At 37.4% G+C, this 27866-nt stretch overlaps 1 long non-coding RNA gene across 1 annotated transcript in view; it reads right to left on the reverse strand.

Moving 5' to 3' along the window:
- Positions 1 to 27866, reverse strand: part of LOC123329456 — a 217111-nt gene that overhangs the window by 149066 nt on the left and 40179 nt on the right. The window contains exon 2 of the long non-coding RNA XR_006544902.2: positions 1297 to 1412. This is a non-coding gene — a long non-coding RNA (uncharacterized LOC123329456). The remainder of the gene's footprint in view (positions 1 to 1296; positions 1413 to 27866) is intronic.

The following is a 27866-nucleotide window of genomic DNA, read 5'->3' on the forward strand; positions in this document are numbered from 1 at the left end:
CAGGCCAAAATATAGGAATGGGTTGCCATTTCCTTCTCCAGGGGATCTTCCCGACCCAGGGACACTACATTAGTGGTGATAAAGTTGGAAAAAGTAGTTATTGGTAAGGCTGAGAATCACGATTAGACTCAGGTGTGAACAGTTCATAAGATAGGCATTATACCATACATCAGTTCTTTACACTGTGCATGAAAATCACCTGGGACTTTTTTTTTTTAACAATGTGGATTCTAACAACTGACATGAGGCCTGAGGCTTTGCATTTCCAACCAGCTTTCCTAATATGCTTTAAAGGTTGTTGTTGAATCATGTGAAGACACCGGGATTCTTGGCCCCCAGAGGAGAAGAATTCAATCCGGGGCCAGAGACGAGGCTTGATCGCTCAGAGCTTTTATGTAATAAAGTTTTATTAAAGTATAAAGGAGATAGAGAAAGCTTCTGACATAGGCATCAGAAGGGGGCAGAAAGAGTACCCACTTGCTAGTGTTAACAATGAAGTTATATAATCCAAAGAATGTCTGGAGGTTGTAAAGACCTCATCAGACCTACCCCCATAATTTACATTTTAAGATAACAGAAGGTTTAATCCAGAGACTGTCCTTAGGCAGGATACATTATTGTTATATAATCCTAAGGAATGTGGAGAAAGAAAAAAAAGTTTGTCCTTTCTTCCTCCTTGAGAATTCCAGAGCCCTCTCTCCTTGGGGACCCCTAGACTCCCTATCAACCTGCCTAGGAACTGACTCTCTCATGCTGAAAGTACCGATCCTCAGATTATACTCTGCGTACCAATCCCATAGACCTCCTTGTCACAGGCTTATAAAGGAAGAAATATAGTTAACTTACTTAGACCTAAGTTATGCATATAGCTGGCATTAGAACTTTCTGGACAAGTTGCATGATCTTACCCCAAAAAGTAATCATTCATAGAGGAAAAAGACCCAGCACTGAGTCTCAGAGCATGTGGGAGATGGAGCCTATGGTGGATGGGTCTGGAAACATATATTGAAACCAAGAGAGGGAAAGAAAAGGGCAGTAATCATAGAAATAGTAACAACAGTTGTTCATCTGAATAAATGCTCCATATTTGAAAAGCAGAGAAGGTAGTCCGAGGTATGTGAAATCAGGCCAGGGAATGCCAGACCCTGGACACGCAATAGCACAAAAAAGGCAAATTTCAAAGTCTTAACAATAAACAATAGAAATCAGTGCAGGCAAATCAAAAAGCACAGACTGTAGGGTCACTAGTGTTCAAAGGCAACCAGGTAGATTTCCAGAGGTAGGAAGTGAACTTACCTGCTCATCTTCAGCTTCCAGCATGAACTGAGCAAGGGAAATCCCAGTGTCCTAGTCCCAGAAGATATAGCATGTCCAGTGAGGAATCCAGGAAGGCGAATCCAGGAATCCAGGAGCTGGAAAATGCAGCAAAGGCTCAGCTCTGCTACCTGCATCAAATCTGTTGTAAAGTTACCTCCTATTTAACCAGTGAAAGACCTGTATTCCTCCTCCCTACATGGAGCAAAATCAACTTGTGAGTTAAGTGACTCTAGCTGTGAAAACTGGCAAGCAGTATGAGGCAGGAGGCACGCTGGGAGAGCCCCGAGTCTCAAAGTGAGGTCCCAGATCAGTGGTATCAGCGTCACCTGGGAACCTGTTGCTATGCTATGCTAAGTCACTTCAGTCGTGTCCGACTCTGTGTGACCCCATAGACGGCAGCCACCAGGCCCCCCCCGTCCCTGGGATTCTCCAGGCAAGAACACTGGAGTGGGTTGCCATTTCCTTCTCCAATGCATGAAAGTGAAAAGTGAAAGCGAAGTTGCTCAGTCGTGTCCAACTCCTAGCGACCCCATGGACTGCAGCCCACCAGTCTCCTCCATCCATGGGACTCTCCAGGCAAGAGTACTGGAGTGGGGTGCCATTGCCTTCTCCGTGGGAACCTGTTAGGAAATGTAAATACTCAGTCCTGCTCCAAACCTATTAATCAGAAACTATGCGGGTGGATCCCACAGCCCGTGTTCCCACAAGTCCCCCCACCCCAGGTGATTTCCATGCATGCTCACTGCAGTAGAGTCTAGAGACAAGGCCAGATGTGGCAAAGGACAGTAAAACCTGTTTACAGAAAACCCAGTAGAAAATGCATAAAGTTGCAATTAATAAAACATGCTCAATGATCAACAAAATTGGGCAATGATATTTCCTGATAGAGTTTTATCAAAGTGAAGGAATTATGCAGCCACGTGTAAGACAGCAATGTTTTGCTGCCCATAATGAGAGACATCATGAGTGCCAGAGGGGTCAATTCACAATATGTGTTTGAAAATTCTCTCATAACATATTTTTAGTGTCTCATCAAGAAGTGGTATTTGGTGCCCAGGCTTGTGAAGAGATCTTCCCAGAGGGGAAAAACACATTTGAGAAAAACAAACATGGTCTAATGGGATCTGTTTGACAAAAAGCATTGAGTAAGAACTTTGTTTTAAATATGCACACGAGATACAAAACCCAAGAAAACATGTAAGGACTTTAATTATAGGCACATTTTGTTTTACTGGGCTTTCCTTCATCGTGCTTCACAGATCCTGCATTTTTTCACAAATGGAACTGTTTGAGGCAAACTTGCATCAAACAAGCCTGTTGGCACAATTTTCCACCAGCATTAACTCATTTTGTGTCTCTGTGTCACATTTTGGGGATTCTTGCAATATTTAATATTTTTTCATTATGATAATATTTGACATGGTATCTGTGGTCTTTAATGTCACTATTGCAAAATAGACTGCAAGGAAATCAAACCAGTCAATGCTAAAGGAAATCAGTCCTGAATATTCATTGGAAGTGCTGAAGCTGAAGCTCCAATATTTTGGCCACCTGATGTGAAGAACTGACTCAGTGGAAAAGACCCTGATGCCGGGAAAGACTGAAGGCAGGAGGAGAAGGGGACAGCACAGGATGAGATGATTAGATGGCATCACCAACTCAATGGACATGAGTTTGAGCAAGCTACAGGAGTTGATGATGGACAGGGGAAGCCTGGCATGCTGCAATCCATGGGGTCACAAACAGCAGGACACAACTGAGCAACTGAACTGAACTGATTGCAAAATGATTGCACCTTGCTAAAAGCTCAGATGTTGGTGAGAATTTTTCAGCAATAGAGTAATTTTTAATTAAAAATATATTTCATGCTTTTTGAAAGTATATGTGCTCAAAAGGCAGAATAGTTATTTTGCTCAGAAATATTTGGTCAGAACTGAGAAATGGCAAAACTACATGTTTAATAGTGATTTTCAATTCTGTTAGCGTCTAGCCACACTGACCATATTAATTTATTTTTTTAATTCAGCTTCTTAGTCATGCTGGTCATATTTTAAGTGTTTAATAATTACATGTGGCTAGCAGCTGCTGTACTGATCACCACAGATACAGAATATTTCCATCTCTGCATTGGACAATACAGCTGTATATTAATTATCCACACTTATATTTCAATACAAAACATGTATTATTCTTAAATTATTTGCTTTATCCTGTATTGTTTCTTCTATATTTATTGAAAAAAAATTATTCTTTTTGAAATGAATAGAAACTGAAGTTGTAAATGATATATATATTTTTTATTTCCTGATAATTTCTCTTTTCTGTATTTTAAAATAGTATCAGTTTGCAGTGAATTGTAAGCTGAAAAGAGGGGAAGAAAGGAGAGGGGAGAGAGGTAGGAAAAAAGGAAGGGGGGAAGAAAGAAAATCCAAACCTAGTCTTTTGCCACAGACTGTAAGAATATAGAAGCCCTAGTCTAGAATATCTTGGGCTCAGAAAGAACATGCATAGAGATCAATTAATACATCTAAATGAGCTCCTAAAGGATAGAAACTTGATGTTAGCACTCACATATAGTTGAAAATAATAGATGCTTGATGATGTTAAATTGCATTCCCAGTTTTTTGTTCTACACTTTCAGGTCCAATTGTGGTCATCAAATTGTCATTAATAAGCATCACTATAATCACTTTTTATTAATCAATAAAATATTTTGTATTATACACAGAAGAATTCAAATTATGGTCAAATCATATTCTCCAAATCATACAAGAGATATATAAAGTCCTATTTATATATTATAGTATTAATATAACAGAATCAAGCTGACATTTTATAGGAGTTTACTATATATGTCTCCTTGGAGTGAGGATATTCATTGATGTTTCATGAAGTTTACTGCTCTATCTGGAGGACAACCAAAACTCTTGTTTGTGATCTGAGAGTTAGAAAGACACAGAGAAACTCAGGGCTTTCTCTTACTAGAGAAATGGTGGGGAGCCAATGCTTGCTGCTTTCATTGTTACAGTTAACAATACATTTCTAATTTTGCTACCTTAATTGCTCCCAAAAGTTCTTCCCTGGTGGGTAATTGTTAACAATTACAGTAATTAATACATTTCAGATAAAATAAAACATATTATAGAAAAATTACAGTAAACATATGTGTATTAGAAATTGAAAATAGAGAAGTTTGATACTATACTGGATCTCAACAACTTCTAGCTTCTTATGCTACAAGGAAGTCGCAAATGTGAAAGTGTGTAGACTGGAAAAAACAGGAAATAGTGTTCTCTGCTCGGTATAGTTTCCTAAACAGTATGTGTGCATTTTGTTCAAATATGCCACTTTATTTTCCTGTTGATTTATTTTAATATATTATGGAAACATGTTGATTATTCTACCAGCCAGGCAAGAGAGCATTCTAAAAACTTTGGGGAAAGGAAGCAAAGCATCAGATCAGATCAGATCAGTCACTCAGTCGTGTCCGACTCTTTGCGACCCCATGAATCGCAGCATGCCAGGCCTCCCTGTCCATCACCAACTCCCAGAGTTCACCCAGACTCACGTCCATCGAGTCAGTGATGCCATCCAGCCATTTCATCCTCTGTCGTCCCCTTCTCCTCCTGCCCCCAATCCCTCCCAGCATCAGAGTCTTTTCCAATGAGTCAACTCTTCGCATGAGGCGGCCAAAGTACTGGAGTTTCAGCTTTAGCATCATTCCTTCCAAAGAAATCCCAGGGCTGATCTCCTTAAGAAGTAAATATTTAGACTACTTGAAAGTGAAAGTGAAGTGAAAGTGTTAGTTGCTCAATTGTGTCTGACTCTTTGTGACCCCATGGACTGTGTAGCCCAAGGGCTCCTCTATCCATGGAATTCTCCAGCAACAATACTGGAGTGGGTTGCCATTCCCTTCTTCAGGGAATCTTCCCCAGCCAGGGATCAATCCTAGGTCTCCTACATTGCAGGCAGATTCTTTACTGTCTGACCCACCAGGGAAGCCCTTTTGGGAGCAAGTAAGATAGCAAAATTAGAATGTCTATTTTACTTCTTGAACATGATAAGCACATATTGAGGATCACTATGGAAAATTACTTATTTTTCAAAGTACATAAAAAGGGTTCTCATATTTCTAGAAATTAATTAGTAGGATGAAGTGATACATATATGACCATAGTAATAGAATGTATTTGGTGTATCACTTAAGAATGATAAACTAAGTGCTTTGTCCAAAAACACAGTTGGACAGTTGGTATTTGGTAGAATATGATCAGAGTAAAATAGACAAACTAGAGTTTATACTCAATTTCAGGTTTATGAACAGAATTTTGATACATGGACAAACAGTCTATAGTGATCTACATCCTTTTAAAGATATTTGGCAGTTTAGAGTATTGTAATCACCAGCTTATCCTTATTTTTCACACACAAACCTGTACCACATATCTTTGATTCCATTCCCAAGAAGGAGATACACTGTAATGCACTGATCTGATTCTAATACTTGAAAATGCATATTATATATACATATATGTGTATGTGTATATCAGCAGCACTGATACATACTTGATACATAAATAAATATAATAACAATCAAGACATCTTTCCTATTCACCTCTATTTAAAATGCCTGCCTACCTATATGGAGAAGGCAATGGCACCCCACTCCAGTACTCTTGCCTGGAAAATCCCATGGACGGAGGAGCCTGATAGGCTGCAGTCCATGGGATCACACAGAGTTGGACACGACTGAGCGACTTCACTTTCACTTTTCACTTTCATGCATTGGAGAAGGAAATGGCAACCCACTCCATTGTTCTTGCCTGGAGAATCCCAGGGACAGGGGAGCTTGGTGGGCTGCCATCTCTGGGGTTGCACAGAGTCAGACATGACTGAAGCAACTTAGCAGCAGCAGCAGCCTACCTGTATATTTCCTTCATGATTTGCAGCATTTTTGTGGCAAAGGAGTTTGTGTAACTCAATGAAGCTATTAAATATGAGTCATGCCATGCAGGGTCACCCACAACTGATGGGTCATAGTGAGAGGTCAGACAAAACGTGGTCCACTGGCTGAGGAAACGGCAACATACTCCAGTATTCTTTCTAAAGAACCCTATGAACAGTATGAAAAGGCACAAAAATATGACACTGGAAGATGAGTCCCAGGTCAGAAGGTGTCCAATATGCTAATAGAGAATAGAGGATGGCAATTATGAATAGCTCCAGAAAGAATAAAGTGGTTAGGCAAAAGAGGAAATGATGATCAGTTGTGTATATTTCTGGGGGTGAAAGTAAAGTCTGATGCAATAAAGAACAGTATTACCTAGGAACCTGGAATGTTATGTCCATGAATCAAGGTAAATTGAACATAGTCAAGCAGAAGAAGGCAGGACTGAACATCGACATTTTAGGAATCAGTGAACTAAAACGCACAGGGATGGGCAAATTTATTTCATATGACCATTGTATCTGCTACTGTGGGCAAGAATCCTGTAGAAGAAATGGAGTAGCCCTCAGAGTTAACAAAAGAGTCTGAAATGCAGTATGGATGCAGCCTATAAAACAACAGAGTGATCTCTGTTCATTTCCAAAGCAAATGATTCAACTTATCAGCAACCCAAGTCTACACTGCATCCACTGATGCTGAAGAAGCTGAATTGAAATGGTTCTATGAAGACCTACAACATTGTCTGGAACTAATACCAAAAAGATGATGTCCTTTTCATCATAGGGGATTGGAATGCAAAAGTAGGAAGTCAAGAGATACCTTGAATAACAGACAAGTTTGGCTTTGGAGGAGCTTCCCTGGTGGCTCAGACAGTGAAGAATCTGCCTGCAATGTAGGAGACCTGGGTTTGATCCCCGGGTCAGGAAGATCCCCTGGAGAAGGAAATAGCAGCCCACTCCAGTAGTCTTGACTGGAGAATCCAATGGACAGAGGATCTTGGCAGGCTACAGTTCATGGAGTTGCAAAGAGTTTTGTTAAGAGAATACTCTGGTCACAGCAAAAACCCTTTTTCCAACAACCCAAGAGATCTATACTTGGACGTCATAGGATGGTCTATACCTTAATCAGATTGACTGTGTTCTTTGGAGTCAATGATGCAGAGGCTCTGTACAGTCAGCAAAAACAAGAACTGGACCTGAGTGTGGCTTAGATCATGAACTCCTTTTTGCAAAATTCAGGCTTAAATTGAAGTAAGTAGGGAAAACCACAATGCCTTTCAGATATGACATAAATCAAATCCCTTATAATTATATAGTGGAGGTGACAAATAGATTCAAAGGATTAGATCGAGTTCCTGAAGAACTATGGATTGAAGTTTGTAACCTTGTACCGGAGGGAGTAACCAAAAACCTTTCAAAGAAAAAGAAATGCAAGAAGGAAAGCAAACTGATTGTCTGAGGAGTCTTTAAAAATAGCTAAGAAGAGAAGTGAAAGGCGAGAGAGAAAGTGAAACATATACCCACCTGTATGCAGAGTTCCAGAGAATAGCAAGGAGAGATAAGAAGGCCTTCTTAAATGAACAATGCAAAGAAATAGAGGAAAAGAATAGAATGGGAAAGACTAGAGATCTCTTTATGAAAAATGGAGATATCAAGGGAAACTTTCACACAAGGATGGGCACAATAAATGTCTGAAATGGTGAAAATCTAATGGAAGCAGAAGGAATTAAGAAGAGGTGGCAAGAAGTTTTCATTCCAATCCCAAAGAAGGGCAATGCCAAAGAATGTTCAAACTACTGTAGAGTTGCACTCATCTCACAGGCAAGCAAAATTATGTTCAAAATTTTCCAAGCCGGGCTTCAACAGTACTTGAACTGTGAGCTTATAGATGGTTAAGCTGGATTTAGAAAAGGCAGAGAAACCAGAGATCAAATTGCCAACATCCATTGGATCATAGAAAAAGCAAGAGAATTCCAGAAAAAAATCTACCTTTGCTTTATTGATTATGCCAAAGCCTTTGATGTGTAGGTCACAACAAGCTATGGAAAATTCTTCAAGAGATGGGAATACCAGACCACCTTACCTTCCTCCTGAGAAATCTGTATGCAGGTCAAGAAGCAACAGTTAGAACTAGATAGGGAAAAATGGACTGTTTCCAGATTAGGAAAGGAGTATGTCAAGGCTGTATATTGTCACCCTGCTTATTTAACTTATTTGCAGAGTACATCATGTGAAATGCCAGTCTGGATGAAGCACAAGCTGGAATCAAGATTGCCAGGAGAAATATCAATAACTTCAGATTCACAGATAACACCACCCTTAGGGCAGAAAGTGAAGAGGAACTAAAGAGCCTCTTGATGAAGGTGAAAGAGGAGAGTGAAAAATCTGGTTTAAAAGCTGTGGTACATATACACAATGGAGTATTACTCAGCCATTAAAAAGAATACATTTGAATCAGTTCTAATGAGGTGGATGAAACCGGAACCTATTATACAGAGTGAAGTAAGCCAGAAAGAAAAACACCAATACAGTATACTAACGCATATATATGGAATTTAGAAAGATGGTAACAATAACCCTGTGTACGAGACAGCAAAAGAGACACTGATGTATAGATCAGTCTTATGGACTCTGTGGGAGAGGGAGAGGGTGGGGAGAATTGGGAGAATGGCATTGAAACATGTATAATATCATGTATGAAACAAGTCACCAGTCCAGGTTTGATGCACCATACTGGATGCTTGGGGCTGGTGCACTGGGACGACCCAGAGGGAGGGTATGGGGAGGGAGGAGGGAGGAGGGTTCAGGATGGGGAACACAGATATACCTGTGGTGGATTCATTTCGATATTTGGCAAAACTAATACAATATTGTAAAGTTTAAAAATAAAATAAAATTTAAAAAAATAATAAAAATAAAATTAATCATGAAAAAAAAAAACCCTCAATATTCAAAAACCAAAGATCATGGCATCCAGTCCCATTGCTGCTGCTACTGCTGCTAAGTCGCTTCAGTCATGTCCGACTCTGTGCGACCCCATAGACCGCAGCCCAGCAGGCTCCCCCGTCCCTGGGATTCTCCAGGCAAGAACACTGGAGTGGGTTGCCATTTCCTTCTCCAATGCATGAAAGTGAAAAGTGAAAGTGAAGTCACTCAGTCGTGTCCAACTCTTAGGGACTGCATGGACTGCAGCCCACCAGGCTCTTCCATCCATGGAATTTTCCAGGCAAGAATACTGGAGTGGGGTATTCAGTCCCATTACTTCATGGCAAATAGGGAAACAATGGAAACAGTGACAGACTTTATTTTTTGGGTTCCAAAATCACTGCAGATGGTGATCCCAGTGATGATATAAAAGACACTTGCTCCTTGGAAGAAAAGTTATGACAAACCTAGACAGCATATTAAAAAGCAGAGACATTGCCGACAAAAGTCCATCTAGTCAAAGCCATGGTTTTTCCAGTTGTCGTGTATGGATGTGGGAGTTGGACGATAAGGAAATCTGAGTGCTGAAGAATTGATGCTTTTTAAACTGTGGTTATGGAGAAGACTCTTGGAAGTCCTTTGAACAGCAAGGAGATCAAACCAGTCAATCCTAAAGGAAATCAGCCCTGATTATTCATTGGAAACACTGATGCTGAAGCTGAAACTCCAATATTTTGGCTATCTGATGCGTAGAGCTGACTCATTTGAAAAGATCCTGATGCTGGGAAAGATTGAAGACAGGATAAGAAGGGGACGGCAGAGGATGAGATGGTTGGATGTCATCACTGACTCGATGCACATGAGTTGAGCAAGCTCCGGGAGTTGGTGATGGACAGGGAGGCCTGGTGTGAGGCAGTCCCCAGGATCACAAAGAGTCAGACAGAAATGACTGACTGAACTGAACTGATAGAAGAAAGATCTTAATGACCTGGATAACCACAATGGTGAGGTCACTGACCTAGAGCCAGACATTCTAGGGTGTGAGGTCAAGTGGGCCTTAGGAAGCATTACTATGAACAAAGCTAGCAGAGGTAATAGAATTCCAACTGACCTATTTTGAATCCTGAAAGATGATACTGTGAAAGTGCTGCACTCGATATGCCAGCAGATTTGGAAAATTCCGCAGTGGCCACAGGACTGGAAAATGTCAGTCTTCCTTCCAATCTCAAAGAAGGGCAATGCCAAAGAATGTTCAGACTATTGCACAATTGCAGTCGCTTCACATAATAGCAAGGTTGTTCTTAAAATCTGTCCAGCTAGGCTTCAGCAATATGTGAGCCAAGAACTTTCAGATGTACAAGCTGGGCTTAGAAAATATAAAGGGACTAGAGATCAAAGTGCCAACATTTGTTGGATAATGGTGAAGACAAGAGAATTCCATAAAAGCATCTACTTTTGCTTCATTGACTATGCTAAGGTCTTTGACTATGTTCAGGTCAGTCGCTCAGTCATGTCCGACTCCTTGCAACCCCATGGACCACAGCACACCAAGCTTCCTTATCCATTACCAACTCCCGGAGCTTGCTCAAACTCAAGTCCATCGCGTCAGTGATGACATCCAACCATCTCATCCTCTGCCATCCCTTTCTCCTGTCTTTCCCAGCATCAGGGTCTTTTCCAATGAGTTGGTTCTTCACATCAGGTGGCCAAAGTATTAGAGTTTCAGCTTCACTATCAGTCCTTCCAATATTCAAGACTTATTTCTTTATGATTGATTGGTTGGCTCTCCTTGCTGTCCAAGGTATTCTCAAGAGTCTTATCCAACACTGTGTGGATCACAACAAACTCTGGAAAATTCTTAAAGAGATATGAGTACCAGACCACCTTAACTGTCCCTTGAGAAACCTGTATGAAGGTCCAGAAGCAACAGTTAGAACCTGACATGGAACAAATGACTGATTCAAAATTGGAAAAGGAGTATGACAAGGCTGTATATTGTCACCCTATTTGTTTAACTTCTATGCAGAGTACTTTATGTGAAATGCCAGGATGGATGAATCACAAGCTAGAACCAAGATTGCCAGGAGAAATATCAATGACCTCATTTATGTAGATACCACTCTAATTGCAGAAAGTGAAGAGGAACAAAAGACCCTCTTGATGAGGGTGAAAGAGAAGAGTGACAAAGCCTGCTTCAAACTCAACATGCCAAAAACTAAGATCATGTCATCTGGTCCCATCATTTCATGAAAAATAGAAGGGGAAAAATTATATGCAGTGACAGATGTTATTTTCTTGGGCTCCAAAATCACTATGGACAGTGACTGCAGCCATGAAATTAAAAGATGCTTGTTGCTTGGAAGGAAAACTATGACAAACCTAGACAATCTATTAAGAAGCAGAGATATCACTTTGCCAAGAAAAGCCTGTATAGTCAAAACTATGTTTTTTTTTTCCAGTATTCATGTATGGTTGTGAAAGTTGAACCATAAAGAAGACTGAGCACTGAAGAATTGATGCTTTCTTATTTTGGTGGTGGAAAAGTTTCTTGAAAGTCCTTTGGACCCCAAGGAGATTAAATCAGCCAATCCCAAAAGAAGCCAACCCTGAACATTCATTGGAAGGACTGATGCTGAAGCTGAAGTTCCAATATTTTGACTACTTGATGCAAAGAACCAACTCTAGAAAATACTCTGATGCTAGGAAAGATTGAAGGCAGGAGAAGGGGATGACAGAGGATGAGATAGTTGGATGGTTGACTCAATGGACACGAATTTGAGCAAACTCTGGGAGACAGTGGAGGACAGAGGAGCCTGTTGTGTTATAGACCATAGGGTCTCAAAGAGTTGGACATGATTTAGTCACTGAAAAACAGAAAACTTATACATCATCTTTATACTGTTTAATCTATTGTTTCAGTCATTACTTGCTACAGTAACGGGTTATCTATTATCTCAAAGACTTACAGCAAAACCTATTCATTTCTTGCTCTTGTTCCTTGAAAACTGCTGGTTGACTGAATGTCCGGTCAGTTGATATGTCTTGCCTGAGGTCAACTCACCTTCTTCTCCTTCCAGAACACAGAAGAAAGTTGATCTTATTAAGAGCATCATATTCTCTTATGAAAGTGAAGAAAAGCAGTGGAGCCAAACTGTGAAAGCACAATTTCAGTTGCCTGCTTAGACATGGAATATGTCACATTTGTTTATATTAATATTTCATTGGCCAAAGCAAGTCTTTGACAGGGCCATGCAGGTGATGTGAGGAACTATGTTTTCCTTAAGAGAATTGTGTTAAACATAGGAAGAGAGTAACCATGAATAAATAATAATATATTCCATATATAAGTATTTTTAAGTGATTCCTTATAGATTTTTACCTGCTTTTGAAAATTGCTTTTTTAAATGTGTCATGTACTCTGTTTTATGTATATTTAATTTATACTTTAAGTTCAGGCACCTTACAGTTTGTGTATGTATGTATGTTTGTGTATGTATTTAACTAAATATCCACATATGATAAATAATTATGTTGCTTTAAAAATGTATTATGGCAAATAGTGTAGCAGGAGACATCATTAAACACATATGTACTTTCCCATATGACTGACAATACTAGAAGTATTCCTAAAAGGAAAATTGCTGTATTTAAAGAAGTACACATTTAGAACTACATTTTGAAATACAGCATATATTCCAAGTAGTGAATATAGTAGAAATGTTGAAAAATGGAAGGTATAATAAAGCAAACACCTATTTAACCAATACCTGACTAAACAAATATACTGTTCATATCTGGAAATTTCCCCTACTTTGTAACCCTCCCAAAATACAATCCTCTCCATCCTGATTTTTAAATAGTTCTTATTTTTCCTTATAGATTTGACTTAATAATGTCTATACCTCTAAATAATGTGTTGTTAAAATTGCCTATTTAAAAATTTTATGTAAAATGGATGACTGTATTTTTGTGACTTGCACTTTCTTTACAACAACATGATTAGAGATTTATTCACATTGAAACATGCACATGGCAGTCCCTTCTTTTCTACTATTGTGTTGAGCAGTAGTTAACTACATTAATATAACATGCGGTATGGGCTTCCCTCGTAGTTCAGTTGGTAAAAAATCTGCCTGCAATGCAGGAGACCTTGGTTCAATTCCTGGATCAGGAAGATGCCCTGGAGAAGGAAATGGCAACCCACTCCAGTACTCTTGCCTAGAGAATCCCATGGACAGAGGAGTCTGGTGGGCTACAGTGCGTGGGGTCACAAGAGTTGGACACAACTAGGTGACTAAATCACCAGCAATATGTTTTACATCTATCTCACTCTTGTTGATCATTTACAGTATTTCTGTTCTGTGACTATTAGCAACAATATTTGAACAACTATCTCTGTACATTTCTTCTGATATACATATATGTTAAGACATACCCTATGCATATGTTTTGTTAATATCCAGTACTTTTCCAAATAGTAATGCCACTATATATGTTCAACAGCACTGTATGACAATGTACTTAGATCTGCATCCTTGATCATTGAGGTTGTTATCAGACTAAAAAATATTAATCCAAGAAGGAGAATATTATGTTATTGTGGTTTTTATTTTGCATTTCCTCAAAACATTAGCTTGTGTCTTTTATCATGTATATGCCTTTCATGATCCTATTCTGTGAAATGTCATTTCATGTATTTTGCCCATTTTTATATTTTAATTATTCTGATGTGTTATTAATTATTCTGTGGTGTTGGAGAAGACTCTTGAAGAGTCCCTTGGACTGCAAGATCATCAAACCAGTCAATCCTAAAGGAAATCAGTCCTGAATATTCATTGGAAGGACTGATGCTGAAGCTGAAACTCCAGTACTTTGGCCACGTGCTTCAAAGAACTGACTCATTGCAAAGACCCAGATGTTGGGAAAGACTGAAGGCAGGAGGAGAAGGGGATGACAGAGGATGAGATGGCTGGATGGCATCATTGACTCAATGGACATGAGTTTGAGCAAACTCTATGAGTTGGTGAAGGACAGGGAAGTCTAACAGGCTGCAGTCCATGGAGTCGCGAAGAGTCGGACATGACTGAGCAATGGAATTATTCTGATATTTTAAAATTTCTATTTCTGTCATTTTTTTTTTGCTACACAATCATTCCTCAGTTATAGGTATTTAAACATAGTATTTCAATTTTTTCACCCTATATGTCTTAAGAAACAGAACTCAAATAGATGATCTCAATTTGTTTCCATATCATGGCTATTATAAACAATGCTGCAATGAACATAGAGATATATTTTTAATTTTCTTTGGACAAATAGCCAGAGATGGAATTGGTGGATTATATGGTAATTCTACTTTTAATCTTTTTGATGAAACTTCATAATATTTTTTATAGTGGCTGACCCATTGTTCATTAACCCAAACAATGCAAAAATTTTCCTTTTTTTTACACTCTCACAAACACTTGCTACTTCTTATCCTTTTGATGATAGTCAAACAGGTATGAGATAATAGGTCATAGTGGTTTTAACTGACATTTAAAAATTTATTGAAGTATACCTGCTGTACAATATTATATAAATTATAGGTGTATAATATAGTGATTCACAATTTTAAAGTTTATAGTTCATTTATAGTTCTTAGTCAATATTAGTTATATACCCCATGTAAAATATATCCTTGTAGTCTATTTTATACTTAATAACTTGTACCCCTTAATCTTCTACCCCTTATATTCTCTCTCCCTTCTCCTCTCCCTACTGCTAACCACTAGTTTCGACTCTATATCTTTAAGTCTGCTTCTTTTTTGTTTTATTCACTGATTTGTTGTGTTTTTTTTTTTAGATTCTGCATATAATGATATGATACAACAGTTGTCTTTCTCTCTCTGACTTATTTCACTTGGCAAAATGCCCTCCAAGTCCATGCATATTGCTGCAAATGGAAAAACTTCATTATTTTTATGGATGAATAGTAGTCAAAACTTTCTAATTCCTTCTCGGTGAAATCTCTATTCTAAAAGTAGAAAATAAAAACCATTAAGTAAATCATATAACTAAGTGGCTAGTGATTAAGATAGTGATATATATTGTGAACCTGATAGAAAACCAAATGTACATAATTTTCAAATATCTTTTTTAAAAATAAGTTTCATAGGCATTCTGCTTGGAAATTTTCTCGAAGTTTTCTCTTCAAGAATTACTTAATTATTTATATCTCCATAAGAAAGACTCACAGTAGGTAAAATAAAAAAGGAAACAAACAGTAATAAATAAAGATCTTGGGAAATACTAAACATCCATCAATTCCATTTTCCTCATTAATAAAAAAAAATAACACTCATCTAACATAAAAATAAAATGAAAAAAAAATAAAATGAGATTATATAATTAAAGGACCTGGAATAGAGTCAAGTTATTAATTTTATTCCCTTCAGTATGTAGTCATGCAAACTTGGCAATGACATTTTCTTAATCAAAACTTAGGACATATTCTGACAACTTTTAATTGTGAGTATTGATATGAAAATTCTAGGAGAAAAGTTGAGCTGTTAATTATATTTAGTAATTAATGTAACAGACCTATTCCAAGTTAATCATACACAAATAAGTATTTTCTAATTTATCTGTAGCTGCCAATTAATAGAGGTGGATTAGAGTTTGCCACTCCCACTAACTTCATTATCAGTTCAAAAGGAAAGAAACTTCAGAACTCATTCTGTTTCATTACAGACATTCATAACTAGATAGGTATAAACTGTCTGATATTTGTTTCTGTAATTTAGAATGAAATCTCAACTCTTATTCCTTGTGGTATTCTAAGAACATCTTTGAAATAGTCATTTGACGTATATTATAAAAGGGTGTATGTAAGATTGGGCTGGAGAACAAGGGGGGACAAAAATTGCCTGAGTCAGTAACTGAGCTCAGAAACTTTTAGGGACTAAGTCCAGAGTATGCTCCTTTAGCATAAGGGTCAGGGTTCACTTGACTTTTATGCCCTGACCATGTAGGTGGCACTAGTCCTAAGGAATCTGCCTGCCAATGCAAGAGAGTCAAGAGATATGGGTACAGTCCCTGGGTCAGGAAGATCCCCAGGAGTAGGAAATGGCAACTCACTCCACTATTCATGCCCAGAAAATTCCATGGGCACAGGAGCCTGATGGGCTACGTTACATAGAATTGCTGCTGCTGCTGCTGCTAAGTCACTTCAGTCTTGTCTGACTCTGTGCGACCCCATAGATGGCAGCCCACCAGGCTCCTCTGTCCCTGGGATTCTCCAGGCAAGAACACTGGAGTGGGTTGCCATTTCCTTCCCCAATGCATGAAAGTGAAAAATGAAAGGGAAGTCGCTCAGTCGTGTCTGACTCTTCGTGACCCTAGGGACTGCAGCCTACCACGCTCCTCTGTCCACAGGATTTCCCAGGCAAGAGTACTGGAGTGGGTTGCCATTGCCTTCTCCAATAGAATTGCTGAGTTGGACACAACTCAGCAACTGAGTACACATACACATGTAGAAGTGTAGAGTTTCTGCTGCTGCTGCTAAGTTGCTTCAGTCGTGTCCAACTCTGTGCGACCCCAAAGACAGCAGCCCACCAGGCTTCCCCGTCCCTGGGATTCTCCAGGCAAGAACACTGGAGTGGGTTGCCATTTCCTTCTCCAGTGCATGAAAGTGAAAAGTGAAAGTGAAGTCGCTCAGTCGTGTCTGACTCTAGCGACCCCATGGACTGCAGTCCACCAGGCTCCTCCGTCCACGGGATTTTCCAGGCAAAAGTACTGGAGTGGGATGCCATTGCCTTCTCCAGTAGAGTTTCTAGGAACTATTAAAAAATAAAAACATAGTTTGAAAAATACTAGTGTTACGAATGGGATTCAGTTTCTCACATCCATTAGCTAATTTGCAAACCTTCTATTGCTGAGTCAAGAAACAGATTGTGGAAATTCTTGCAATACTATCTCTGTAATGCAGTCACTCTGTTTAAATGCTAGCTGACAATCCGAGGAGAATAAATTCCAAACTAGAGCAAATGAAAGAACTTATAGTACAAACAAAGGCACACATTTATTTCACATTGTCCATTCTGAAATGTAAATTAGTGACATCATATAAATTTGTCCTTAATTATTTTTGTTTAAAAAATCAAGTCATATAATCAGGACTGCCTTAGGACATACATTAGCTATGTGTCTATTGGCTACCCAATGGATATATAGAATTTGCAAATGGCAAATCGACTTGGTTACCTACATTAAATACTACTATAAACCTGGAGTATTGTAAACATGGCAACCAGTTGCTTGCTCTGATTTTCCCTCATGTCAGTGGTTCTGGAAAACACACCCATAAAAAAATGGTTAGTGCCAAGTAAAAGATGCTATTTTATGGAAATGCTGTAATAAGGTATTGTTTATAGGAGTTGACTGACCAATTATGTCTTTTTAAATAATTATCTACATAAAAATAATAGTAGTTAAATTTTTGAAGCCTTATTTATGTCAGACACAATCGTATGAGTTTTTGTCTTACTTTACTCTTCAAAATAACTCCATTGATTAGATTCTATTATCATTGTATTGTGTAGATAAAATACAAGGCAGAGAGATATCAAGTAGTTTGTCTAAGATCAATGCATTAAAAAATTATGATAAAATGGATGCAAACTTAGGCACATGGCTCCCATGGACATAGTCTCCACTGGACGAGGTACTGAATCTGTCATAGTGTATGGTCAAGGTTCGTTTCAGGGCATGTTATCTGTGCAGTTGCACAGGGTCTTACCTGTACTAGGTTCAATGCTCACATTGCTAAATTCATGCTTAGTTCATAAACTTCATCCCTACCACCATGGATATATGTTCTTGAGTCCATTGTGTAAGAACAAAGGAGAGTGTCAAAGGAAGTTGGCTGATACCAACAAAAGAGTGAACTTGTCCGTCTACTTCATGCAATGCCCCCGAAACTAAATCTTTGCCAGTTATTAATGCTACATAACAAACTGTCCCAAAACTTAGTGGCAAGAAAAACATTATGTTCACTAATTCTTTAACTTGTCTCATGTCCCTGAAGTCTGAGACTCAGTTTGTTAGATTTGATCCAAGGGGACTATTTTACAAACAATGAAAGAAAGCTCAGTCATGTCTGACTCTTTGTGAGTCCATGGACTGTAACTAACCAGGCTTCTCTGTCCATGGAATTCTTCAGGTAAGAAGATTGGAGTGGGTTGCCATTCCCTTCTTCAGGGGATCTTCCCAACCCAGGGATTAAAACCAGGTCTCCTTCATTATAGGCAGATTTTTTTTTTTAGCCATCTGAGCCACCAGGAAAGCCCAAGCAGAGACTGATATAGTCCAGAGGTCTCTTTACTCATATATCTGGTTTTTGAAGCTGGAGGTCATCTGGAACTTCAGCTGAGGTTGTTGAGCATTTTCACATGGTCTCTCCTTATATCCTGGGATTCCTCACAGCCTATTGAATTCAGAATATTCATATCTCTAACATCAGAGACTTCATAAAAACATCTTACATAAGCGACCAGATAAGCTGCTGTGCTGGCCTTCTCTTAACCTAGACTCAGAAATTATCTAGCATCATTTCTACTATACTTCATTGGTTAGAGCAGTGGCAGATTGAAAGGGAGAGTACAGAGTCTGAACCTGTCATAGGAGAAACATGAAAAAAATTACACCTCAATGAGCATCCCAAACAATGTCTTATAAACTCAGAAAAGCAGGGGTATCAACCCACAATACATTTGGAAAACCTCATTTGGCTTTGTTAAGAATCTATTTTCTATAAATGTATCTGTATAAAGCTTGTGATATAATATACTCTGACTTCACAGCTGACATTCAAAACTTAGCACAAAGCTCGGCATGTAATTGGTGATGAGTAAATATTTGCTATTGTTGACTTAGCATCTCTATTTTCATTATTGCATTGAATATTTTTAAGGGAATAACATAAGAAGAATTATACCTGGAACACAGGTTACAAAGTTAACTAGAGAATCAGAAAATATAAGGTTGATTAGCGGAGATTTTTCCAGGAACAATACATTTTAATAAAATCAAGGAAATAGATAGTAATAGAGGAAATTGGCCCCTGAAAATGTTTTAGTGGAAATTGGAGTCAGTGGATGAGAGAATTATGGATTTATTAGACAATTATTTGACTTCTTTACAAAAGGCAAAGTGAATTGAGTTTTATTGGATGCAATTTAAGTTAATCCTGTTTTTAAATGCAGGCAGATACAAACTGTTTATAAAATCTGAAAGTATTGTAGCATGAGAAATGTTTACCATGGGCATGAGAAAATTTGGATTTTCCATCTGTTGTTTTAAATATAATAAATCAAATTAAGACTTTCACAAAATAATTTAAAACCCAGTTTTATCAGGAAATGTCATTCCTATGCATAATTTGTAAAGTATTTCAAATCTTGTTTATTTATGTCAGATTGGCAAATTTAGCAAACTTGCTAGCCATGTTTATGAAAGCAAAGGGAAGAATTGAGACAAGTTTTTCCATTACACATGTAATCTAATTGACCCTACAGTGATATCCATTCCAGGAGCTACTATTGAGACACAGTATTATAGTAATATTTCTAGACATTTTGTATAGTATATAAAATAACAAATAGTCTCTATATTACCCAATTATCTATTTTTTTTAACTTTTTATAGATTCTTTTTTTATTCTAAGGAATGAATGGCAGTTCAATGTTCTTTTTCCAAAAATATGGGTAAAATTAAAATATAAAATATAAGATATTCTTGGGAACTTCCCTGCAGTCCACTGGGTAAGACTTTGCCTTCCAATGTGGGGGGGTGCAGGTTCAATCCCTGGTCAGGGAGCTAAGACCCCACAGGCATTGTGGTCAAAAAAGAAAAACATAAAAAAATTGTATTCTTCAAGTATAATTATTTTTATCAGAAATTAGATGCAGAAACTCATTAGTATATTATAATCAAATTAGAGAACTTGGAAAACATTCACTCCCTTTTTAGAGATTACTTATGAATTGTTTTTCATTTATTATGAATACAGATCTAGATATAGTAGACACTACTATATGGAAGACATTCCAGATTTGCAATTTTGGGGGGTAAGCAAAACAAACAAACAACAACAAAGCAACAACCTGAATATAATGAGAGATGAATGATATGGTTTGGCAGAATACATAGGAAGGGCATTATAACCAGACAGAGGATTCCAAATAAAAGCTTCCCAGAGAAACACAGCTTTGAGCTAAGACATAAAGAATGTACAAAAAGACTTCCTTAGAAAAATAATCTTAGGTTTTTGAGTGAGACTATTTTCTGATGATTCATAAATGATTATAGAACATTTTCCTATGGAAATACTACAGATAATGCATGTTGTCACTGAAGTAAGAACTAACAAGCATGTAATGCAAAACTGAACATTTATGCTTCCTCTATTTAAATTGGAAGCTGTACACAAAGAGTCCATTCATCCTAAAATATTTGTTCTCTTGGTTCCATATGTCAAAACACTCATAGAATATTGGATCAAAAGGACTGCATAAGTTGTTGACACAACGTTTTTCTGATTTTGCTGCTGCTGCTGCTAAGTCGCTTCAGTCATGTCCGACTCTGTGCGACCCCAGAGACAGCAGCCCACTAGGCTCCCCCCTCCCTGGAATTCTGCAGGCAAGAACACTGGAGTGGATTGCCATTTCCTTCTCCAATGCATAAAAGTGAAAAGTGAAAGGGAAGTCGTTCAGTCGTGCGCGACTCCTAGCGACCCCATGGACTGCAGCCTACCAGGCTCCTCTGTCCATGGGATTCTCCAGGCAAGAGTACTGGAGTGGGGTGCCATTGCCTTCTCCGTTTCTGATTTTAGACACTGCTTTTATGTCACAGTGACAGTCTTTGCTTTCCTTCTAGTTTTACACCCTCTAGCATTAGTTGACATTGTGTTCTATAGAGAAATGAAGTTACTATACTTTTTCTCAGTCAGTGTTTACTCTTGCCATCTTGACCTTGATACAGTATAGTATGTGTAAGGTTCTTCAGTACATAGGGACCCTGTGCTTCTGAATTTATTTCTATAGGCATGGAAAAAGAACTCTATTTTCCTATCTCTCCTTTCATCTGAGTCCAAAGTTCTTCTGATAAATCTTCCTTTCCCATCGTCAGCTCCAAATGATGCCAAGCAACACTTTTCATAATTGTAATTAAAAACTATGTGCATGCACCTGTGGAGAAAAAAGAATGTTCCTCTTCCAATGGAATAATTCTTAGGTTCAGCTTGAACATTCTGCTAAGCATATAAAGAAAATTCTAAAATAATGAAAATATGTGATAATAGATGTACAAATGTAGAAGGTGATAGAAAAACTAAGCAAAAATATCTCTAGTGTTTTAAATTTTGAAACTGTCAGAAGCACTCTTATTAAACATCAAAAAGATGAGATGACAAAGTAGGCTGCTTAAAAATCAGAAATTACACTGAGATTTTTATAGCATATGTGAAAAGCAAGCATAATTCTAGAACTGAGAACTCCAAGAGTTCACTATAAGTTCAGGTGCAAGTAAAATAATTAACAGTAAGTACAATTTCTGAATTATTACTAGCTGTTACATGTTACTAGTTGTTATATGTTAAACATTCTCATGTTTCATGAATTCCTACAGTTATCTAAGGCATTACCTATATTATCCAATTCATCTACATTTAAAAGCTTACCATGAAGTTGAATAAAAATTCCAGAAGTAAAAATAAATTTACAGAAAACAGAGACCTTATTATTTTGTATTAAATGACACAAAAAGCATAACAATTACAATAGTGAACAAAGCATAATAAAAATTTTAATTTTGCTGGAGATTGAATTGATTAATCCAAGATTATTTATGTAAACAACAGTCATTAATTCAGCTTGCTTTAGTGCAAAGTATATGTTATTTTACAGCACAGCATCTAGATGACCAAAGTAATTTATTACACAGTTTTTATCTCTTTCACTTTGTCCTATATTTACTACAGGTTGCTCAGAATGAAAGTGGGTCTGTCGTGTCCAACTCTTTGTGACCCCATGGACTACATAGTCCATGCAATTCTCCAGGCTAGAATACTGGAATGTGTACCTTCTCCAGGGGATCTTCCCAGCCCAGGGATCAAACACAGGTCTCCCACATTGCAGGTGGATTCTTTACCAACTGGGCGATGAGGGAAGCCCACAGGTGGCTAGAGTTAGCATCTATCATGCAAATTCTTCATGCTTAGGGAAATAAGGAAATAGAACTTACTTTTCAGCATACTTGGGCTTGAAATGAGAGTGTCTTTCTCTCATTGTTACACCTAATTAACTATCAGCAAATACTGTTCTTTCTGTCCTCCAAGTTCTGAGCTTTGCTGAGTTTGAGGTTTCAGTATTAAAAGGAGAAATGTTTCCCAAAAGGGCCCCAAGCATGTTACCATAGTATTAGAAGTTGAGATCACATCGCATTATTTTATGCTTATTGGGCCAGTGAAAGAGAGCAAATGAAAAAAAAAAAAAAAAAAGGAAAGGTGTTAGAATGTTGGTAGGTGTTAAGATCTTGAAATTAATGAGGAAATAGAATGGATGTTGTAAAATAGAGCTAGAAGTAAGTAAGGAATCAATAGGACTGAAATATTAATATCACATTGATAAGTTTGTAAGATCTACAAATACTTAGATCCCTCAGGAAAGATCGTCAATTCATATGTATAAATACATATATACATAAATGGCAACTAAAATGGACTAAAGTATAAAGGGGATAAGGAAGGTGGTAGAGAACACAAATATTAGGTATAAAATCTCAAAATCAACTGCAAATCAACTGCAACTGTAGTATTTACTCATTTTTTCTATGCAGTGCTATACATATATTGTATATACTAACTACTTTTGCAAAATTAGCCCATAGATTATAAACTATTAAGGAAGAATTAAGAGAGAGCTCTATAAAGAAGCAGTAGTAACCAGAGAGAGTAGATTTTGAGCTCAATAAGAAATTTCATGAAACTGGTTCTCATTTGGATAGAATAAGGCTGGGATGTTTCTAGTTACCAAAGAGATTTTTATATTATGTTAAGCAGAGGCACTACTGTGCTGTTGCTGTTATTGTTTTTGTGGTTTGGATATTTGAATATGGAATAAAGATGTATATTGATGTTAAGCAGTCAAAATGGTGGACCATAGCATATAATTTTTATACTTTTGGAGCGTCTGGAATCTTAAAACACCCGTACAAGTGTGATAAATGTCTAGATCTTTTTATTTTGCCTCTCTTTGTTTGAAATCAGAAATGTACTTTCCCTGCCTTTCCTGTAGGCACTTGACATGAACTCCATCACTCTAAATTGTTTATAATAACTTCAAGAGATGTGAGTCAAAGAAGCAGACTTCTTTGAGTCTGGCAAATGTAATGTCATATCTAGCTTCACATTCTAAAAATATCAGAAGTTCTAGAAAAAGTATCTACTAGAAAGACTTAACAGTATTAACTGTGATTATCTGTGCCCCATGGTCCAGTGATGATAGCACAAGGGTCTTTGCTGAAGAAGTTATATGCTCTACACTGGACAGTTTTAGCTGCATAATTTCCAACTTGGTCATAGGGCTTCTAGAAGATTCTAAGAGTTATCAAATATTCTTCTTCTTTTTTTAAATAAAACTAGTCATAGTAAGTCACTCGTTTTCAATTATGAACTTGCTGCAAAAGCCCCTTAAGTGACAAAGTGACTAAGCACAATGATGTATTTGATTTCTTGCATGAGAAAGGGATAAAAGCTATGAACAAAACAACACACATAATAGATTTCATTATCTCTTACTCTTCCATAGTAGTGAACACAAAACATACATTAATATCTCAAAAAGGTATAACCCGGCCTATGAATGTAAGTTTTCATGTAATCAGGCAGGAGGTCTCATTTAAACCTAATCCCAAATCCCTCCTTTTAATTTTTGAGTAAAATGTGTAAATGTCAACATTTTCAGAAAAAAGAAGCTGGAAGCACATGAAAGAAAAATAGTGCATAAAAGCAATCTTTTCAAGACATGAAGTGATTTTATATTTGAATGGCTGTTGTTGCAAGACAAAAGCAGCTAAGAAAATAACTTAGGGGCAAAAAATTCCCTTCTTGTTATAAAAAAAAAGAAGGTACCTTGGCAATAATTAGATCTAAGGCAGAACAAAGTTTCAACCTGAAAAAAAAAAAAAAAAAAAGGATAAACAAGATGCTAACAAGGGAATAAGGAAAAAGATGGAGTGGACTTCAGTGGTTTTGGGTTGGGACCCAGTGTGTCAATTTGGGGGGTTTCCTATCTGGGGAATTGCTATGGCAATATAATCTCTAACAGTAGAGGAGTATTTAGAGAAGGATATCACTGTTTTCCCAATCTCCAAGGGGCACAGTATGGACATTCTTCCAATTGTTGAGTAGCTAGCAGAGAGAAAGTGTTCCCAGATATGAAGATGTAGATACCCAGCAAATTTTAACATATAGAAGTTTCCTATAGGTTTCAGAAACTGATTCACAGATCATTTATTATTTAGAGATGATTGGGGAGAATTAACAAATAGGACTGTGGGCTACATTTGTCTTGCATGTTGGGTTTGAATCAGATTGTAGAGTCATGCTAGGATGTAAGATTTCTCTGAGAAGATTTCTTGCCCAGGTTCCTAAAGGACCAGAGTCAATTAGATCACCCTAAAAATAATCCAACTATTCCATGGCATTTGTTTCCTTCAGGAACACTAGGGTTTCAATATACAGATCTAGGTTGCTACATACAACAGCCTTGTTTTTGTTTTTGAAATCTCACCACACCAGCTCCATCAGTGAAAGGAGATACCAGAGGATGAGTGTTTGATTTTTAAAGAATAAGTCACCTCTCACATCTAGCAAAAAAAAAAAAAAAGAAGAAGAAGAATTTGTAAAAGAAAAAATGTACTTTATATGATTTTATGTGCTATTTCAGGGAGACTTTAATTTTCTTTAAAAGCATTTAAATATTTGACTCCTTAAAATGTCTCCAAAGCTGCAAAACTTTACATTAGCATAGAGAAACATTTAAAGCAGTTTTGTTTCAAATTTATATTCATATATGCAAGAATGTCTTAAAGTAAGTCTTTATGTAGGATATTCTAGCAGAGTGGAGAAAAATCAGTTTCTGAGTTGGTGAAGTTTATTATTCAGAGAGTAGAAAATCATTTTGGTATAGTGAATTAATAAGGAGCCCATGCATCCCAAAATTACCCACTTTAAGTGAAATCTAGAATCATCTGCTTTCAAGATAGAATTGGTAATCTAGGTATTGGCAACAGGTAATTTCAAAATAATTTTACGAACTTTGTATAAAATGTACATTTGATGGAGTCTACAATGGAAAATAGATCATTTTAAAGATCTCTTTAGTTATTTACATATTTATTAAGAATTCATTTAATAAACTGTTGATGTGTGTGAGGCTCTATCTTAGTTACCAAAGAAGATATAACATGTTATTAGTTCAATATTTCCCTTCTCCTAGAATACAAACTAAAACATATACACAGATAATAATGCATGCTTTAGTGTATAATAGAAGAGTTAAACCTCTACTATGATAAAAATAATAAAATTTCTCCTTTGGAATATGTGAGTTCTGTTAAGTAGGAAGAGGAACAGAATTCAGATGGACAATAATTAAAAAGTTCACTTAAGGGGAATTTTGTCTGCTTTCTAAAATCAATTCTATCTAACAATCCTGATTTTCATATGAGTGACGGGAATCCACTATTAGACCTACACAGATGTAGAACACATAATCTGGCCTAAAGCCATCAGTCATTCCATTCTTAGGTCTAAGTTTTTTGATTCAGCCATAGCTTGTGATCTAATGAATATCAGGAATGTCCTTAGGAAATTTACTCTTTGCCTGTGGATTCAAATTTCAGACTAAAAAAAAAAAAGAATTAATTGTGAAAAAGAGTTGTAAGAAATATATGCAGAGAAAGTTGTTTAGGGGAATGTAGATTATATCATTCATTGAGCCATATGTAAAACTAAACTTACCTCTCTGTTCAGCTATATGAACCAATAAAGTCTCTTTAGTGCTATAGCTAATTTTAGTTGAGATTTTATTAATTGCAAAGAAAAGCAGAGGAAGAGGGTTCCTAGTTGCTGCAATCTATACATTTTAAAACGTAAAACCATTTTTATTCCCTAATGGGAGTTGGTGATGAACAGGGAGGCCTGGTGTGCTGCGATTCATGGGATCACAAAGAGTCGGACACAACTGAGCGACTGAACTGAAAGTAAAGAACAAGAACTTTTGGATTTGGGCATTGTAACATTGTGATTTGGGGTACTTTACTTACTCCTTTCAACTACAATTTTTTTGTTTTAAATTTAAATAAAATAATGCCTTACCTATAGAATCATTTTAAGTTCGAAATGATATAGTATATATCCAATGAACTATTCCAAATCCTGAAAGATGATGCTGTGAAAGTGCTGCACTCAATATGCCAGCAAATTTGGAAAACTCAGCAGTGGCCACAGGACTGGAAAAGGTCAATTTTCATTCCAATCCCAAGGAAAGGCAATGCCAAAGAATGCTCAAACTACTGCACAATTGCACTCATCTCACATGCTAGTAAAGTAATGCTCAAAATTCTGCAAGCCAGGCTTCAGCAATATGTGAACTGTGAACTTCATGATGTTCAAGCTGGTTTTAGAAAAGGCAGAGGAAACAGAGATCAAATTGCCAACATCCGCTGGATCATGGAAAAAGCAAGAGAGTTCCAGAAATGCATCTATTTCTGCTTTATTGACTATGCCAAAGCCTTTGACTGTGTGGATCACAATAAACTGTGGAAAATTCTGAAAGATATGGGAATACCAGACCACCTGATCTGCCTCTTGAGAAATTTGTATGCAGGTCAGGAAGCAACAGTTAGAAATGGACATGGAACAATAGACTGGTTCCAAATAGGAAAAGGAGTACATCAAGGCTGTATACTGTCACCCTGTTTATTTAACTTATATGCAGAGTACATCATGAGAAGCGCTGGACTGGAAGAAACACAAGCTGGAATTAAGATTGCCGGGAGAAATATCAATCACCTCAGATATGCAGATGACACCACCCTTATGGCAGAAAGTGAAGAGGAACTCAAAGCCTCTTGATGAAAGTGAAAGTGGAGAGTGAAAAAGTTGGCTTAAAGCTCAACATTCAGAAAACGAAGATCATGGCATCCGGTCCCACCACTTCATGGGAAATAGATGGGGAAACAGTGGAAACAGTGTCAGACTTTATTTTTCTGGGCTCCAAAATCACTACAGATGGTGACTGCAGCCATGAAATTAAAAGACGCTTACTCCTTGGAAGGAAGGTTATGACCAACCTAGATAGCATATTCAAAAGCAGAGACATTACTTTGCCAACAAAGGTCCGTCTAGTCAAGGCTATGGTTTTTCCTGTGGTCATGTATGGATGTGAGAGTTGGACTGTGAAAAAGGCTGAACGCTGAAGAATTGATGCTTTTGCACTGTGGTGTTGGAGAAGACTCTTGAGAGTCCCTTGGACTGCAAGGAGATCCAACCAGTCCATTCTGAAGGAGATCAGCCCTGGGATTTCTTTGGAAGGAATGATGCTAAAGCTGAAACTCCAGTACTTTGGCCACCT

The sequence above is a fragment of the Bubalus bubalis genome, chromosome 15 (assembly GCF_019923935.1).
Source record: "Bubalus bubalis isolate 160015118507 breed Murrah chromosome 15, NDDB_SH_1, whole genome shotgun sequence".
NCBI classification, from domain to species: domain Eukaryota; kingdom Metazoa; phylum Chordata; class Mammalia; order Artiodactyla; family Bovidae; genus Bubalus; species Bubalus bubalis.